This window comes from Triticum urartu, chromosome 5A (assembly GCF_056163025.1).
Source record: "Triticum urartu cultivar PI428250 chromosome 5A, HENAU_Tu73, whole genome shotgun sequence".
In the NCBI taxonomy this organism is placed as follows: domain Eukaryota; kingdom Viridiplantae; phylum Streptophyta; class Magnoliopsida; order Poales; family Poaceae; genus Triticum; species Triticum urartu.
Window position 1 is genome coordinate 346,402,849 of NC_141877.1, and position 18,371 is coordinate 346,421,219.

Here is an 18,371-nt window from a genome sequence, read left to right on the forward strand (position 1 = left end):
CAACGCATAAAACCTAGGCTCGGATGCCACTGTTGGGGAACGTAGTAATTTCAAAATTTTCCTACGCACACACAAGATCATGGTGATGCATAGCAACGAGAGGGGAGAGTGTTGTCCACGTACCCTCATAGACCGAAAGCGGAAGCGTTATGACAACGTGGTTGATGTAGTCATACGTCTTCACGGCCCGACCGATCGAGCACCGAAACTACGGCACCTCCGAGTTCTAGCACACGTTCAGCTCGATGATGATCCCCGGACTCCGATCCAGCAGAATGTCGAGGAAGAGTTCCGTCAGCACAACGGCGTGGTGACGATCTTGATGTTCTACCATCGCAGGGCTTCGCCTAAGCACTGCTACAATATTATCGAGGATTATGGTGGAGGGGGGCACCGCACACGGCTAAGAGATCAATGATCAATTGTTGTGTCTCTGGGGTGCCCCCTGCCCCTGTATATAAAGGAGCAAGGGAGGGAGGCGGCCGGCCTAGGAGGAGGGCGCGCCAAGGGGGGAGTCCTATTCCCACCGGGAGTAGGACTCCTCCTTCCCTTGTTGGAGTAGGAGAGAAGGAAAGAGGGGGAGAGGAACAAGGAAAAGTGGGCTGCTCCCCTTGTCCAATTCGGACCAGAGGGGCGGCACGTGCCTCGTTCCTTTTGGCCTCTCTCCTCTATTCCCGTATGGCCCAATAAGGCCCATATACTCCCGGCGAATTCCCGTAACTCTCCGGTACTCCGAAAAATACCCGAATCACTCGGAACCTTTCTGATGTCCGAATATAGTCGTCCAATATATCGATCTTTACATCTCGACCATTTCGAGACTCCTCGTCATGTCCCCGATCTCATCCGGGACTCCGAACTCCTTCGGTACATCAAAACTCATAAACTCATAATATAACTGACATCGAAACCTTAAGCGTGCGGACCCTACGGGTTCGAGAACAATGTAGACATGACCGAGACACGTCTCCGGTCAATAACCAATAGTGGAACCTGGATGCTCATATTGGCTCCCACATATTCTACGAAGATCTTTATCGGTCAGACCGCATAACAACATACACTGTTCCCTTTGTCATCAGTATGCTACTTGCCCGAGATTCGATCATCGGTATCTCAATACCTAGTTCAATATCGTTACCGGCAAGTATCTTTACTCGTTCCGTAATACATCATCCTGCAACTAACTCATTAGTTGCAATGCTTGCAAGGCTTAAGTGATGTGCATTACCAAGAGGGCCCAGAGATACCTCTCCGACAATCGGAGTGACAAATCCTAATCTCGAAATACGCCAACCCAACAAGTACCTTCGGAGACACCTGTAGAGCACCTTTATAATCACCCAGTTACGTTGTGATGTTTGGTAGCACACAAAGTGTTCCTCCGGTAAACGGGAGTTGCATAATCTCATAGTTATAGGAACATGTATAAGTTATGAAGAAAGCAATAGCAACAAACTAAACGATCAAGTGCTTTGCTAACGGAATGGGTCAAGTCAATCACATCATTCTCCTAATGATGTGATCCTGTTTATCAAATGACAACTCATGTCTATGGTTAGGAAACATAACCATCTTTGATCAACGAGCTAGTCAAGTAGAGGCATACTAGTGACACTCTGTTTGTCTATGTATTCACACATGTATTATGTTTCCGGTTAATACAATTATAGCATGAATAATAAACATTTATCATGATATAAGGAAATAAATAATAACTTTATTATTGCCTCTAGGTCATATTTCCTTCACATTTAAATTACTACACGGCCCCAGATATTTTTAACCCGCGACTCGCAGCCCGGACATGCACATTAGGGCATGCGTACCCAGGGAAAGGAACCTTCTCCCTGGAAGATGTTTCTTACTACCCATGTAATATAACATAGCTAGCTGGGCACTTGTCTGTTCAAGCACTTATGACCCCTACGCCTGGTTTCCATGCATACCCCGGTTTTTATATAACCGAGTGGGTACTCAGATACACTCCGGACTATCGGGTCCAGAGGTCGAAGTGAAAAGGTCCGCCATGACAAATGATTTACAATCCGGCTAGGGACATTACATATGTCACGTGAAGCACACAGTCACTAAGACTGATGAAATTCTTCTTCTATACCATCCAACAGGCTATCTAGCCTACAATCCTGTTGGGAATACTTTGCAGCTAACTCTACTTGATCATACACTAAACTGACAGGGATTTCTTTCCCATCGGGCCCCATAGGTCCGACCTCGGCCATGTGGTTTGGGTCAGCCTTGGTGTATCGTGTCTTCACCATAGCCCAGGCTTCCCGTGCACCCTGTCGACAGGCCGATATCTTCCATAACCGGAAGCGCCGCCGTGCTCCCTTCAGCTTCTCTATAAGCTCCCCCATGCCTCCTGGCGGGGATGCGGACGGCCACAAGGCTTGGGCAATACTCTGGATCACCCGCCGAACTTGTTTGTGCAGTTGTGAGAGCTCTGGCAGAAGATCACCCGAAGACCCAGGCATCTCTTCCGCGGGACGACTCGTCAGCATACCTGCAGATATAACGCTGTTAGTAGGCTTCTTCGCCGAACTCCTTTAAAAACGTTCGTTCAAGCACTTACTAAAAATGCCGCGCTGAAGCCGTTTATTCTCCTTCACGGAGTCCGCAAGCTGGGCTAGTACATCCTTCAGTTCCACGCCCAGCCGGATATTGGCATCTTGAAGATCGTTTTTCTCCTGCCTGACTCGCGTCAGCCCGCGCTCGCCAGTGTTTCACTGTTGATCATCACGTGCCGTATTGTCACATCCCTAGTTCTGGTATCACCTAGGTTTGCTTTGTGCATCATGTTAACTTTCAAATGAAATTGAAATGGGGATGTTTCAAACCCTAGCACCAAAGCAAATTCAAATAGATTCAAATTAAAATTGGAATTTCAATAAACCCAAAATGCTCTTCAAAAATGTTCATGGTCTTTGGAAAATGTTGCAAACAACAACCAGAGGTGATGCACATTTTTGCTAAACATTTTGGATTTTTGAACGAACCCATATGTATTTGAAATGGAGATGTTTAAAATAATATAAATATTTTAAAGGCTCCAAAAATGTTGGAATTTGGTGAGGGCCTCTGGTATATTATAACTAGTAGTCACAAGGAATCTCAACAAATGTCAGAAATAGAAAAGAAAACAAAAAAGGGAAAAACTCTTACCTGAGCCACTTACCTGGCTTACCTGGCACCCCCAGCCGGCCCAGCAGAGACCCAGCCAAGAGGACACCACCTACCTCCCGCCAAGAGGACAGCGCGCGCGTGGCCGCCGCGCGCGAGCACGCGCCCCGCTACCTCCTGCTTCCCGCCACTGCCTCGATGCCAGGATGTCGCCACGCACCCCCCCAGGCCTCTCTCACTCTCCCTCGCCCTCATCCTCTCCTCTGTCACCCTCTCCCATGGCAGCCGAAGCACTGCCGTCGCCGCAGCTCACCGCCGACGCGCTCTCCGCCGTCCCCTCGCCCCTCCGTCGTGTCCACGTGCTCCGCCACTGTGGGCTACGCCTCTTGTCGAGACGCATGGCATCAGACGCCCTGGAACGCCGCCATCGCCATCGTCTTCCACCACGGGCTCCGCCGTCCACCACCGTCGATTCGCCATCACCGGGCCTCCCCCGAGCCCGCCGTGCTGCTTCACGTGATCGCCGTGAGCATATCCCTGTTTCCCCTCTCTTCTCCCCCTCGTTCCCGCGTCGTAGCCGTTGTTTCCACCCTGGCCGAAGCCATCGCCGCCGCAGCCCCTCGCCGTCGTGGCCACCGCCGCCGCAGCTCATAGCCGAGCTCGCCGTTGCACTCACTGCACTCCGGCGAGTCGAGCGGACCCGCTCGCAGCTCCTGCCGTGCCCCACAACACCCCACGCGCATCTGGCCGAACTCCGGCCGCCGCATTCATCGTCGCCGGCACCACTCCGGCCACTCCCCGGCCGCGCCACCACCCTGGTTGGATGCGGACGAGCGTCCGCGTCCCGTAGCTGCGCTCCGCGCGCCTAATGGCGCCCGGTAGGCAAAACCCACAGCGCACCGCCGCGTCTGGCCTCGCCGGCGTCGAGCCGCCGACAGTTTTGCCCGGTTGACCAGGGGATTTGACCTCCCCTGGGTCTATGACATGCGGGCCCCGCCCGGTTAATTAGTCTAGTTTAGGTTTAAAACTAATTAGTTTAACCTAGGTTAGTGCTAATTAAACTAGGTTAGTTTAGTTAGTCACTGACCAGTGGGTCCCACTGGTGAGGTTTGACCTGGAACGCGCCTGTTGACTTGCTGACATCACACCGACGTCATGTTGACGCAATAAGTCATTTCTGGATTTAGTTTAAATTAGAATAATTAGGAAAATTCCAAAAAATAGCTAAAACTTCTAAAATTCATAGTAATTCAACCGTAGCGCAGAATGAAATAATTTATATATGAAAAATTATCAGAAAAATGCAAGGAATCCATTTATGCCAGTTACATGCATGAAAACCAACTTATACATGCTGTATAAGTGAAAACATAATATGGGCATTTTAAATGCTTCATTTTGAATTGCATTTGAATCTTTGATTCAAATGGGCTTCAACCAACTTGGTAGCTTCTTGCATTAGCCCAAACACTACCTTTTGCACATGTCATGTTCATGCATCATATTGTTGCATTTGTTTGTGTATTGATTGCCGGCACCGTTTCTTCTCGACAGGTTCCACTCCGGAAGGTCTTCCCGAGTACCTGTCAGAGGAGCAGTGCCCCTTCGTCGTCTATCAGGCAAGCAAACCCCCTTGAGCATTTCAATAAATCCCACTCTCTCGCTCCTGCTCCTTATATTGCATTAGGACAACAACGATTCAACTGCTACTATTCTGCTACGGTAGTTGAACCCATTCCTCTGCATGACCTGTCATTGCCACAGTAAATAGTTGAAACCCACTAGCATGAGTAGGAGTTGCTTGAGCCATGATGTGCCTGCTCATCCATGATTGTTTTCTTTATGCCAGCGATGCTTAGAGTTGTGTCAGGTCGGATTCATCGGGAATGAATCGGGGTGGTGAACATGTCCTACCGATAAAGGCTAAGTGTGTGAACACGTTTTGGTAAAGGTAGCGATGAGAGGCCATGTAGGAGTACATGGTGGGTTGTCTCATTGGAACCGTCCCTAAGCACTGAGTTCAGTATATGTTATCCAAGTCCAGTTACTACCACACATTGGGTTCCGGTTATCCGGCCCCTCTCGGCTTATTAATCCACTTGATCTCTATCCAGGAGTTGCAACTAGTTTCTGGCGTTTGTAGGTAGTGCTGCTTGTCTACCAGGTGGTGTCCGATGGGACGGGCTTGGGACAGACTAGGCACCGTGGCATGGTGTACCAAGTGGCACCCGGATGGTGGGGTTGGGAACCATGCACACATCGTTTGGGGCCGTACTGGAGACTTCGGCTGGAACTCCTTGCGGATGGAACTCGAATAGGCGATAAACCTGGACAAGAGACTTGTGTGGTTAGTCAGGTCGTGGCCGACACCCTCGCCCGGCTTCCGCTTGAAGGTTGCCGAGGTACATGACGTGTACAGGGCGATAAGTGGCGAGAGCGTGTGTGAAGAAGTACACCCCTGCAGGGTTAATCTTATCTATTCGAATAGCCATTTTCCTCGGATATGGAAACTTGGAGGACTTGTAGTACATAGACAACTTGAAGTGGATACTCTAAAATACGCAAGATAAGCGTGAGTGCTATGGATGGCCTTCTCGTAGGAAGACGGGAACGGATCCATAGTGGAGTATTGATATGGTGAATATGTGGACTCGTGTGCGTCTCCTCACCTCAAAGAAGTTTCTGATACTCGTAGTATTGGTTAGCCACTGAGTCAAAGCTGGCTTGCTACTCTTAAGACTCCACCACCCCCTTTGTTGATAATGTTGCATATGTAGATAGTTCTGATGTAAGACTTGCTGAGTACCTTCGTACTCACGTTTTCTTATTTATGTTTGCAGTTGGTTACATTAGTGACTTCGACGAGTAGCTTGTATCCCAGCTTCGATCTTGTATCCTTGGGAGGGTCTTGTAGATAGTCAGGCTTCTCAGCCTTTTTCTTTTGTAGTTGTTTGTACTCAGACATGTAATGCTTCCGTTGCTTGTATGCTCTGAATGATGGGTCATGAGACCCCCATTTGTATTGAATGCTATGTGGCTCTTATGGGCCTTTATATATATGAGTTTGAGTTATGTTGTGATGCCATGTTGTACAACACATACTTGCATGTTATGCATACGTGTATCGTGTATTGCTATGTGTGGGATCCGACAATCTAGTTGTTTATCCTTGGTAGCCTCTCTTATGGGGAAATGTAGTCTAGTGCTTCCACTGAGCCTTGGTAGTCCGCTACAGCCCGGTTTACCGGAGTCCTGCTAGCCCAGCACTACTACTCCGGAACACTTAGGCTGGCCAGCATGTGAGTCATTTCGTTCCTGTGTCTGTCCCTTCGGGGAAATGTCACGCGGAGACATCCGGAGTCCTGTTAGCCTGCTACAGCCCGGGTTCCCAGAGTCCTGTTAGCCCAGTTGCTACAGCCCGAATTCATACGCTGTTGACCGACATGCTCGAGGTTGATTCATGTATGCATGTCCCTGTAAGTTAGTGCCACTTTGGGTTCACGACTAGTCATGTCGGCCCGGGTTCTCTGTCATATGGATGCTAGCGACACTATCATATACCTGAGGCAAAAGGCGCAAACGGTCCCGGGCCAGGTAAGGTGGCACCCGTGGGGATACCGTGCGTGAGGCCGCAAAGTGATATGATGTGTTACATGCTAGATCGGTGTGACTTAGGATCGGGGTCCCGACACGTATCCGCCTCCACGGCGTCCGGATTCACTCCGGGGTCACCTGCAACATCTATTGTTAGGTGTGCATGTACGCTGCAAACTACCTGGTACTAATATTCTTTGCAATAGACAAAAGATTTACCAGGGGGACCCTTTGTGAACTCCTTCAATGCAGCAACAACGGCTTCCAGCTGGGCCTTGCACTCGTCCAGCTCTTGAGACTGTTGGGTATTCTTCTCAGTAAGAACCTGCACAAATATTGATCTTAAATCAGTTGCGTCAACTGTTTCAAGTCTCAGGGGCTACTGATACATATAATCGTCAAATTTACTTACCCGTACATCCCTTACATACTGGTCCATGGCTCTGGCTAGACCATTTTGAGCAGCACGGAGGTACGCGTCTCTAGAATTGAAGGCATCAAATGCCTCTGGTGAGAAGCAAGCGTCATGGAGTACCGCCAGGCGACGCCTATGATTCATGGTGCTCTCCACTTCTGAATTTATAGCAGACAGTCTATCCGCATCCTCTGTAGGAGGAGTATCTGGCGTCCGCCCCATGTCGTCTTCCGCCTCTATGTCCGGCCCTGGAGCCCGACTGGTGGAAGCATGATCGGCAGCCTCTCTGGACATATTCCGGCAAGCGTTTTATCTATTAAAGAAATATGGACGTCATTACATTTTGAGAAAGACGACAACCACGGAGCGGGTTTTTTGTCATACCTCTGCGCCGGCGTCTCTTTCCTGACCGCCTTCCTCTTTAGCCTACCCGGCCTCGGTGCCTCTTGCTGGCGAGTTGCTGCGGGTTTGGCACGGCGTCCCGAATGCCTTCCTGTAAAACACCATATGTATATGGTAGGTGAAGTGTCTAAAAGGGGATCCTAGTTTTTGGAGTTGGGATTTTGGTTTTTCTTACGTGTGATGCAGGGAGCAGTCCGGGATAGTCTGCCGTAATGGCCACCATGGCGACATCACAGCTCAATTGATAGAACTGCCTGTCTATCAGCTCCACGAATATTTCTGGATCTTCTTCGAGTCCGGGACCAAGGGCCCGGTCAGGGTCCTCTGGTTGTGGAGATGGGTTGTTGACCTCCCTTATAGCTTTTGGTAGTTCCTGCCATAAAATGGCAAGGTAAGTACCTACGACAAAAAATGCGGGAAGAATGGGAGTAAGGAGATATAACTCACCCAGCTTGGAGGGTTGTACATGGAGAATCCATCCCATGGCTTGATGCAGATGAACTCCTCTTCCTCTCCCTTGAACAACTCGGACAGAATTTTTGCTAAAGCAGCAGCGGAGTCCAGTCCCTTACGCCCGCAACGGGTGGCATCATCTTCCCCGTTAAAACACCACAGGGGTGCCCTCAATATTGAAGCGGCTGCACTCCCCACATTATGCATATTGACATAACTTCGATTACTATCAATCCTGATTGAGCCAGCGCTTTAATCCGATTCATCAGGTAAAGGACTTCTTCGTTGTCTTCCTCCTGGGGGCTCCGTGGGTGCCAGCTTCGGCGTTTCTTCAGAGGAGCAATATTGAACTCAGGAAGACCCCGCTGAACAGGGTTCGGAAGAGGGACGTCCTCCATATAAAACCATTCCGAAGGCCAGTCTTCGGATGTCTTCTTCGGAGTACCGGACAGGTATCCAGTTTCAGCGATGTGCCATATTTCGGCTCCGCCCACTTGATAAAGTGACCCCTTCTGTGCGCGAGGGACGGGGCAAAATAACCTCTTCCACAGCTCGAAATGAGCCTCACAGCCCAGGAATAACTCGCAAAGGGCAACATAGCCGGCGATGTGTAATACGGACGTAGGGGTGAAATTATGCAGTTGGAGGCAGTAAAACTCCAGGAGCCCGCAGAGGAACGGATGAATTGGAAATCCGAGTCCCCTTAAAAAGTAGGGAACAAGGCACACCCACTCCCCCGTAGAGGGGCTGGGGAAGCTCTCCGCTTGCTCCCCGCCATTGTAGGTGGCGAGCCCGGCTCGGACGGGAACCATATACGCCGGAGGGAGGAATCCCTGGGTCTGCAGTTCGACTAATCGACTGTGTGGGATGGAACATCTCTCCCAATCACCAGGCTTAGGGCTACGGGGGCGGGAGGAGGAGCTGCGGTGGTCGGCCATGTTGGAATGGATTTTTCCGAAGCGCGCTCTGATGGATTCTCGCTGTGGGAGGATGGTATGGATTGGATCTAAGAATCCCCATCCCTTTAATAGACGATTTATTTATCTGGCTAGGGGTGTGAATGTAAAAATGCCCTGGCTCCTCGTATTCATTCAACGCGTGGAGGATAGCACTTATTGGGCGCAGAAGCTAAGAAGTTCAACATTTATGGGTCCAGACACTTCTTGACAAACATTCAAAAATTGAGAAGAACCCGCCTTGCAATGCCGAAGATAATACTGTGTGTCGGACTTAACATCATTGAAGCCTGGTTCGGGGGCTACTGAGGGAGTCTTGGATTAGGGGGTCTCCGGACAGCCGAACTATATCCTTTGGCCGGACTGTTGGACTATGAAGATACAAGATTGAAGACTTCGTCCCATGTCCGGATGGGACTCTACTTGGCGTGGAAGGCAAGCTAGGCAATACAGATATGGATATCTCCTCCTTTGTAACCGACCTTGTGTAACCCTAGCCTCCTCCGGTGTCTATATAAACCGAAGGGTTTTAGTCCGTAGGACAACATACAATCATACCATAGGCTAGCTTCTAGGGTTTAGCCTCCCTGCTCTCGTGGTAGATCTACTCTTGTAATACTCATATCATCAAGAACAATCAAGCAGGACGTAGGGTTTTACCTCTATCAAGAGGGCCTGAACCTGGGTAAAACATCGTGTCCCCTGCCTCCTGTTACCATCTGCCTTAGACGCACAGTTCAGGACCCCCTACCCGAGATCCGCCGGTTTTGACACTGACAGTAGACATCAAGCTCTTTTCTGGCGCCGTTGCCGGGGAGGCGAGTGCTTGAAGGTATATCTTTAGATCTTGCAATTGAATCTTTTTGTTTCTTGTTTTATCACTAGTTTAGTTTATAAAAGAAAACTAAAAATGGAATTGAGGTTGCGTCATATGCTTCATCTTTTTAATATCTTTTGTGAAAATGCTGGAAAGGAAAATTGTGCTCAAGTGTTAGAAGAAGAATGCATTAAAATGTTTGGCACTAAATATTTGAATGATGAGCATGATTGCAATGTTGTTAGTATGAATTCTCTGAATATCCATGATGCTAATGATATGCAAAGCCACAAGCTTGGGGATGCTATGTTTGATGAAGATGATATTTTTTGTCCCCCAAGTTTTGATGAGAAAATTTATTATGATGAAAGCATCCCTCCTATCTATGATGATTATTGTGATGACACATATTCTATAAAGAATAATGATATCCATGAAACTTGTCATAATGATTTTAACTTTCAATTGGATTATGCCTCACATGATAGTTATTTTGTTAAGTTTGCTCCCACTACTATTTATGAGAAGAAATTAGCTTATGTGGAGAGTAATAAAATTTCTATGCTTGTATATCAAGGAAAGAATGCTTTATGTGATGGTTATATTGTTGAATTCATTCATGATGCTACTGAAAATTATTATGAGGGAGGAATATATGCTCCTAGGACTTGCAATAATATCAAGTTTCCTCTCTATGTGCTTAAAATCTTGAAGTTATGCTTGTTTTACCTTCCTATGCAAGTTTATTCTTGTTCCCATAAGTTGTTTTCTCACAAAATCCTTATTCATAGGAAGTGGGTTAGGCTTAAATTTGCTAGTTATATTCTTCATGATGCTCCCATTATGTTTCAGTTCCTATCTTTTATATGAGCATCATTGAAATCATCATGCCTAGCTAGAAAGGCATTAAAGAAAAGCGCTTGTTGGGAGACAACCCAATATTTATACCTACTGTTTTTGTGTGTTCACATGATTATGCTACTGAAGTAATCATGCTTTATAGCTTTTGTTTCAATAAAGTGCCAAGTAAGACCTTTGGGATGATCTATGGTGATAGTTGATTTGATCCTGCGGAAAAATAGAAACTTTTGCACCCAGGAGATTAGTTTTCATTTTTAATATAAGCATGATAAAATACTAACTCTTTTTGCATAGGATTAGTAAACAAATTGCCTAGGAATTCCTAATTCTCAGGATTTTTGGAGTTACAGAAGTATTTGAGAGTTACAGATTACTACAGACTGTTCTGTTTTTCATAGATTCAGCTTTCGATGCATAGTTTTCTTGTGTTCTAGTTTCTATGGCTTATATTGCTTAATATAAATTGTAGAAATGATATGGTACTGTAGGCATCATGTGATAAAAATTATGAATCTTGTCTTGATAGTACCCAAGTGGTGATTTGCTTTCTTATACTAACAGAGCTTACGAGTTTTCTGTGGAGTTTTGTGTTGTGAAGTTTTCAAGTTCTGGGTAAAGTTTTGATGGACTACGGAATAAGGAGTGGAAAGAGCCTAAGCTTGGGGATGCCCAAGGCACCCCAAGGTAATATTCAAGGACAACCAAGAGCCTAAGCTTGGGATGCCCCGGAGGCATCCCCTCTTTCGTCTTCGTTCATCGGTAACCTTACTTGGAGCTATATTTTTATTCACCAGATGATATGTGTTTTGCTTGGAGCGTCATTTTATTTTATTATTATTTGCTTGCTTCTATTTAGAGTAATGTTTTACATCTTTTAAAAAGGTCAATTATAGCCTTTACCATGCTTATTTTGCAAGTCCATATGTTGTTGTTTTAAAAACAGAAAGTTTACTGTTATGTTTTGCATATTTGTGAATAGTTAGAACATGATAAAATCTTGAAATTTTTACACAATGAGTAACAACAAATTATCTACAGTGTGGTAATTTTTGGAGTTAAAGAAGTATGATTCTTCTTGCATTCTTTACAGACTATCATGTTTAGAGAGATTGCTGTTATGATTGCATTGTTTGCATATGTTTGCTTGTTTAATGATTCTATTTGATGATAGGAGTATTAAATATGCAGAAGCATTTAGTATGAAATGTCAAATTATAATTTTAGTGATTTTCTACAGTAGAGAATGATGAGGTTTAGCATGGATTCATACTAACATATCTCACGAGGTCCTGTTGAGTTTGGTGTGGATGAAGTTTTTAATATTTAGGGAAACCGCGATATGAATGGAATTAAGGAGACACACAAGCTCAAGCTTAGGGATGCACAAGGCATGCCTAGTCAATATTTCGAGAAGTCTCAAGCATCTAAGCTTGGGGATGCCCCGGTTGGCGTCCCACCTTTCTCCTTCAACAACTATCGGTCAGTTTGGTTGAGCCTAAGTTTTTGCTTCTTCACATGATATGTGCTATAGTTGCAATGTAATTTTATTTTGTTTTGCTTGTTGTTTGAATAAAATACCAAGATCTGAAATTCTTAAATGTTAGAGAGTCTTCACATAGTTACATAATTATTTGACTACTCATTGATCTTCACTTATATCTTTTGGAGTAGTTTGTCATTTGCTCTAGTGCTTCACTTATATATTTTTAGAGCATGGCGATAGTTTTATTTTGAAGAAATTGTTGAACTCTCATGATTTCCTTATATCCTTTTGAGAGTCTTTAAACATCATGATAATTTGCCTTAGTTATGAATTTAGTCCTAATATGATATGCATCCAAGAGGTATATAATAAAAACTTTCATATAAAGTGCATTGAATACTATGAGAAGTTTGATTCCTTATGATTGTTTTGAGATATGAAGATGGTGATATTAGAGTCATGCTAGTGAGTAGTTGTGAATTTGATAAATACTTGTGTTAAGGTTTGTGAGGCCCGTAGCATGCATGTATGGTGAACCATTATGTAACGAAGTTGGAGCATGAGATATTTTTTGATTGACTTCCTTATGAGTGGCGGTCGGGGACGAGCGATGCTCTTTTCCTACCAATCTATCCCCCTAGGAGCATGCACGTAGTACTTTATTTCGATAGCTAATAGACTTACTTTATTTCGATAGCTAATAGACTTTTGCAATAAGTATGTGAGTTCTTTATGACTAATGTTGAGTTCATGGATTATATGCACTCTTATCCTTCCACCATTACTAGCCTCTCTAGTACCGCGCAACTTTCGTCGGTACCATAAACCTACTACATGCCTTCCTCAGAACAACCACCATACCTACCTATTATGGCATTTCCGGAGCCATTCTGAGATATATTGCCATGCAACTTTCCACCGTTTCGTTTATTATGACACGCTTCATCATTGTCATATTGCTTTGCATGATCATGTAGTTGACATCGTATTTGTGGCAAACCCACCTTTCATAATTCTTTCATACATGTCACTCTTGAGTCACTGCACATTCCAGTACACCATCGGAGGCATTCATATAGAGTCATATTTTGTTCTAAGTATCGAGTTGTAATTCTTGAGTTCTAAGTAAATAAAAGTGTGATGATCTTCATTATTAGAGCATTGTCCCATGTGAGGAAAAAAATAGAAAGGACAAAAAAAGAGAAGGCCCAAAAAACAAAAAAACAAAAAATGAGAGAAAAAGAGAGAAGGGGCAATGCTACTATCCTTTTACCACACTTGTGCTTCAAAGTAGCACCATGATATTCATGATAGAGAGTCTCCTATGTTGTCACTTTCATATACTAGTGGGAACTTTTCATTATAGAACTTGGATTGTATATTCCAATGATGGGCTTCCTCAAATGCCCTAGGTCTTCATGAGTAAGCAAGTTGGATGCCCACCCACTTAGTTTTGTTTTTGAGCTTTCATACACTTATAGCTCTAGTGCATCTGTTACATGGCAATCCCTACTCACTCACATTGATATCTGTTGATGGGAATCACGGTAGCCCGTTGATACGCCTAGTTGATGTGAGACTATCTCCTTCTTTTTGTCTTCTCCACAACCACCATATTCTATTCCACCTACAGTACTATGTCCATGGCCCGCGCTCATGTATTGCGTGAAAGTTGAAAAAGTTTGAGAAAATCAAAAGTATGAAACAATTGCTTGGCTTGTCATCGGGGTTGTGCATGATTTGAATATTTTTGTGTGATGAAGATGGAGTATAGCCAGACTATATGATTTTGTAGGGATAAGCTTTCTTTGGCCATGCTATTTTGAGAAGACATAATTGCCTTGATAGTATGCTTGAAGTATTATTGTTTTTATGTCAATATTAAAATTGTGTTTTGTATCCTATGGAACTGAATATTTTTGCCACAATATAGAGAGATAACATTGATAAATATGTTAGGTAGCATTCCACATCAAAAATTCTGTTTTTTATCATTTACCTACTCGAGGATGGGCAGGAATTAAGCATGGGGATGCTTTATACGTCTCCAACGTATCTATAATTTTTGATTGTTCCATGCTATTATATTATCCATCTTGGATGTTTTATAAGCATTTATATGCTATTTTATATGATTTTTGGGACTAACCTATTAACCTATAACCAAGTGCCAGTTTCTATTTTTTCCTTGTTTTTGAGTTCTACAGAAAAGGAATACCAAACGGAGTCCAATTGACGTGCCAATTTTTGATGATTTCTTATGGACCAAAAGAAGCCCCCGAAGTAAAAGAATTGGGCCAGAAGAGTCCTGAGCCATCCACAAGGGTGGAGGGCGTGCCCTACCCCCTGGGCTCGCCCCCCTATCTCGTGGATGACTCGGAGACCCCCCTGACGTGAGACATACACCAAGAATTCCTATAAATACAGAACCCCCCAAAAAGAAACCTAGATCGGGAGTTCCGCCGCCGCAAGCCTCTGTAGCCACCAAAAACCAACCGGGGCCCTGTTTTGGCACCCTGCCGGAGGGGGAATCATCACCGGTGGCCATCTTCATCATCCTGGCGCTCTCCATAATGAGGAGGGAGTAGTTCACCCTCGGGGCTGAGGGTATGTACCAGTAGCTATGTGTTTGATCTCTCTCTCTCTCTCTCGTGTTCTTGATATGGCACGATCTTGATGTACCGCGAGCATTGCTATTATAGTTGGATTTTATGATGTTTCTCCCCTTCTATCTCTTGTAATGGATTGAGTTTTCCCTTTGAAGTTATCTTATCGAATTGAGTCTTTAAGGATCTAAGAACACTTGATGTATGTCTTACATGTGCTTATTTGTGGTGACAATGGGATATTCACGTGATCCACTTGATGTATGTTTTGGTGATCAACTTGCGAGTTCTATGACCTTGTGAACTTATGCATAGGGGTTTGCACACGTTTTCATCTTGACTCTCCGGTAGAAACTTTGGGGCACTCTTTGAAGTTCTTTGTGTTGGTTGAATTGATGAATCTGAGATTGTGTGATGCATATCGTATAATCATACCTGCAGATACTTGAGGTGACATTGGAGTATCTAGGTGACATTAGAGTTTTGGTTGATTTGCATCACGCGGAGATCAATGAGATTGATAGAATCGGAACGTAGATCAACACCGTGGAGATATGATTTCCGCAGTGCTGAAATCCGTTGGAGCGATCTCGGTAAAATGGCTGTAACTTTTGCATATGAACTCCGATTTTGCTCCACGACCTGTCAAGCTGAAGCTAATGAAAAGTTGAATCAGCAATGAAATTTTGGAACAGGATTTCAGAGCTTTTGGCTAGGCTAAAATTCGCTTGGAAAATAGAGCTTCGGGAGGTTTTATCTTCGGCGGTAGACCGTCTGACTCGTTTTTGCAGGGAATGACTGTGATTTGGTATATCCCATGAATGTTGCTTGTTCATTATTGTTTCATGACCTGCGTGTCATGAGTGCGGCAACTGGCAGGAGCCATATGGTTGTCCCATTATTGCATTAATGATCTGCGTGTCAACATGAGAAGCCATGTAATGTAACTTACTTTTAGTAGCTATTAGTTTGTAATATCATAGTATCTTATGTTACACTTGGAGGTTGACACCATGGCATGGAGATGGAGATCACCATGAGGACAACCATGCATGGAGATGACCATGGGCAGACTGCTCACATGGAGACGGAGATCACCATGCGCTGGCAAAGGGGCTATACCATATCACACATATATAAATTGCCTGTGAAAGGTTATCCCTTTTATGCACCCTTATTTTGCATGGTAGATGTTTTAAGTAGGGTGATCCCTCAAAGAATGTTAAGTTTAAATGACTCCCCAATTTCTGCACCTTCACATGTCAAGTATATTTAGTGGTGGGCCTATAAAATTAGGGTGCCACTAGATCTCCTTGAAGTGATGGGTTTGTGTCGGACACTTACACGCGAAGCATTGGTTGACTTGTCGTGGCTATCAAAACAGTTTTGGGCCACGAGGCATAGGAGTTGGCGTGGCATGAGATGTCCCCAACAACAAGAGTCGTATGGAGATACGATTAGCAAGAGTTGCTTACCGAGTGATCTTGTCTTCTAGAGGTGATGCAAAAGCTCACTAGTTGACATGTTGATCTTGGATCTTGAATCACTAAGTATCAACCGAGGGATGTTGATTTTAGTGGGAGTAATGATCTTATGTTCAATATGAATTACTCTTCATGAATACATGTCTTAGTGTTTTGCATATTTCTGTTGCAGATCAATGACACCACCTGCTCAAGTTACTCCTTTTGCGTTGAAATCAATCCTGGAAAAAGATAAATTGAATGGAACAAACTTTAACACCTAGTATGGAAACCTGAGAATTGTTCTTAGGCATGAGAAAAAGGAACAAGTTCTAGAGAATCCTCTTCCAGAGGAACCTGCCGATAATGCTAATGCCACAACTAGGAATGCCTACCACAAACTTGTTGATGAATCAAACGAGATCAGCTGTCTCATGCTGGCTTCTATGGAGCCCGATCTGCAGCACCAGTTCGAAAATATTGAGGCTTTCGATATGATCGAGAATCTCAAGAGCATGTTCCAAATGCAGGCTAGGACTGAAAGGTTCAATGTCTGGCGATCCTTGATGGATTGTAAGCTGAAAGAGGGTGATCCACTAAGCCCGCATGTGATCAAGATGATTGGGTACATGCAAGCTCTGGATCGGTTGGGCTTCCCACTTGGGGATGAGTTGTCCACAGATACAATTCTGGGTTCTCTTCCGGATAGCTATGGACCGTTCATCTCAAGCTACCATATGCATGGGATGGAAAAGTAGCTCACTGAATTGCATGGGATGCTCAAAGTGGCAGAGCAAGATATCAATAAAGGTACGCATCGTCAAGTGTTGATGGTGCAGAACTCGGCTAAGTTCAAGAAGAGCTGGTCCAAGAAAAAGGCTAAGACAAAGGGAAAGGAGAAGGAGGCAACTCCAACTGCAGCCACTGCGCCTAAGTCAGGGACGGCTTCGGGGAGTATTTGCTTTCATTGCAACAAACCCGGACACTGGAAAAGGAACTGCAGCAAGTGGCTTGCCGAGAAGGGTAAGAAGACTGGAAGTATGACTTGTTCTTCAGGTACACTTGTTTTATATGTTATAGACATTTATCTTGCTGATGTTCCTAGTAGCTCTTGGGTATATGATACCAGATCGGTTGTTCACATATGCAACTCGATGCAGGGGCTAAGCAGAACTAGGAATGTCGCAAGAGGAAAAGATGACATGCACCTTGGGAATACAGCAAGAGTTGCTGCATTGGACGTCAGCACTATGCAACTTAATTTACCTTCAGGATTTGTAATGGAACTTGATAATTGTTATTATGTTCCTACTTTGAGTCAAAACATTATTTTAGCCTCATGTTTGATGAGACAAGGTTATGAATTCAGTATTAAGCACAATGGTTGTTCTATTTACTTGAATAATATGTTTCATGGCTTTGCACCTATTGTGAATGGGTTATTTATCCTAGATCTTGAAGGTGAATCTGTATATAACATAAATGTCAAGAGGCATAAGCCTAATGAGATAAACCCGACTTACATCTGGCATTGTTAACTAGGACACATTAATCAAATGTGCATGAAGAAGCTCCATGATGATGGAATTCTAACTTGGTTTGATTTTGAATCATTCGAGACATGCAAGTCTTGCCTACTCGGCAAGATGACTAACACTCCTTTTGCAAAGAGTTGCGAGAGGGCGTCTGAGCTGCTGGAACTTATACATAGTGATGTATGTGGACCAATGAGCACGACAGCCAGAGGTGGTTTCCAATACTTCATGACTTTTATTGACGACTTGAGTAGATATGGATATGTCTAATTGATGAGGCACAAGTCAGAAACTTTTGAAAAGTTCAAGGAGTTTCAGAATGAAGTGGAAAATCAACTCGACAAGAAAATCAAACTTCTGCAATCTGATCATGGCGGTGAGTATATGAGCCAGGAGTTTTATGATCATCTTAAGAGTCGTGGAATAGTTCCACAACTGACTCCTCCAGGCATGCCACCGAGAGAAAATGGCATGTCAGAACGGAGGAATCAGACACTGTTAGACATGGTCCGATCAATGAAGAGTCAGTCGGTTTTACCCTTGTCATTTTGGGGATACGCTCTAGAAACTGCAGCTTTCACACTAAACAGGTACCATCTAAGTCCGTAGATAATACACCATATGAGATACGGACTGCGAAAAGTC

General features: G+C 44.6%; 1 pseudogene; it reads left to right on the plus strand.

Moving 5' to 3' along the window:
- Nucleotides 1-16,625: 16,625 nt before the first annotated feature.
- On the plus strand, nt 16,626-17,368 carry LOC147971339 (uncharacterized; annotated as a pseudogene).
- Nucleotides 17,369-18,371: the final 1,003 nt, after the last annotated feature.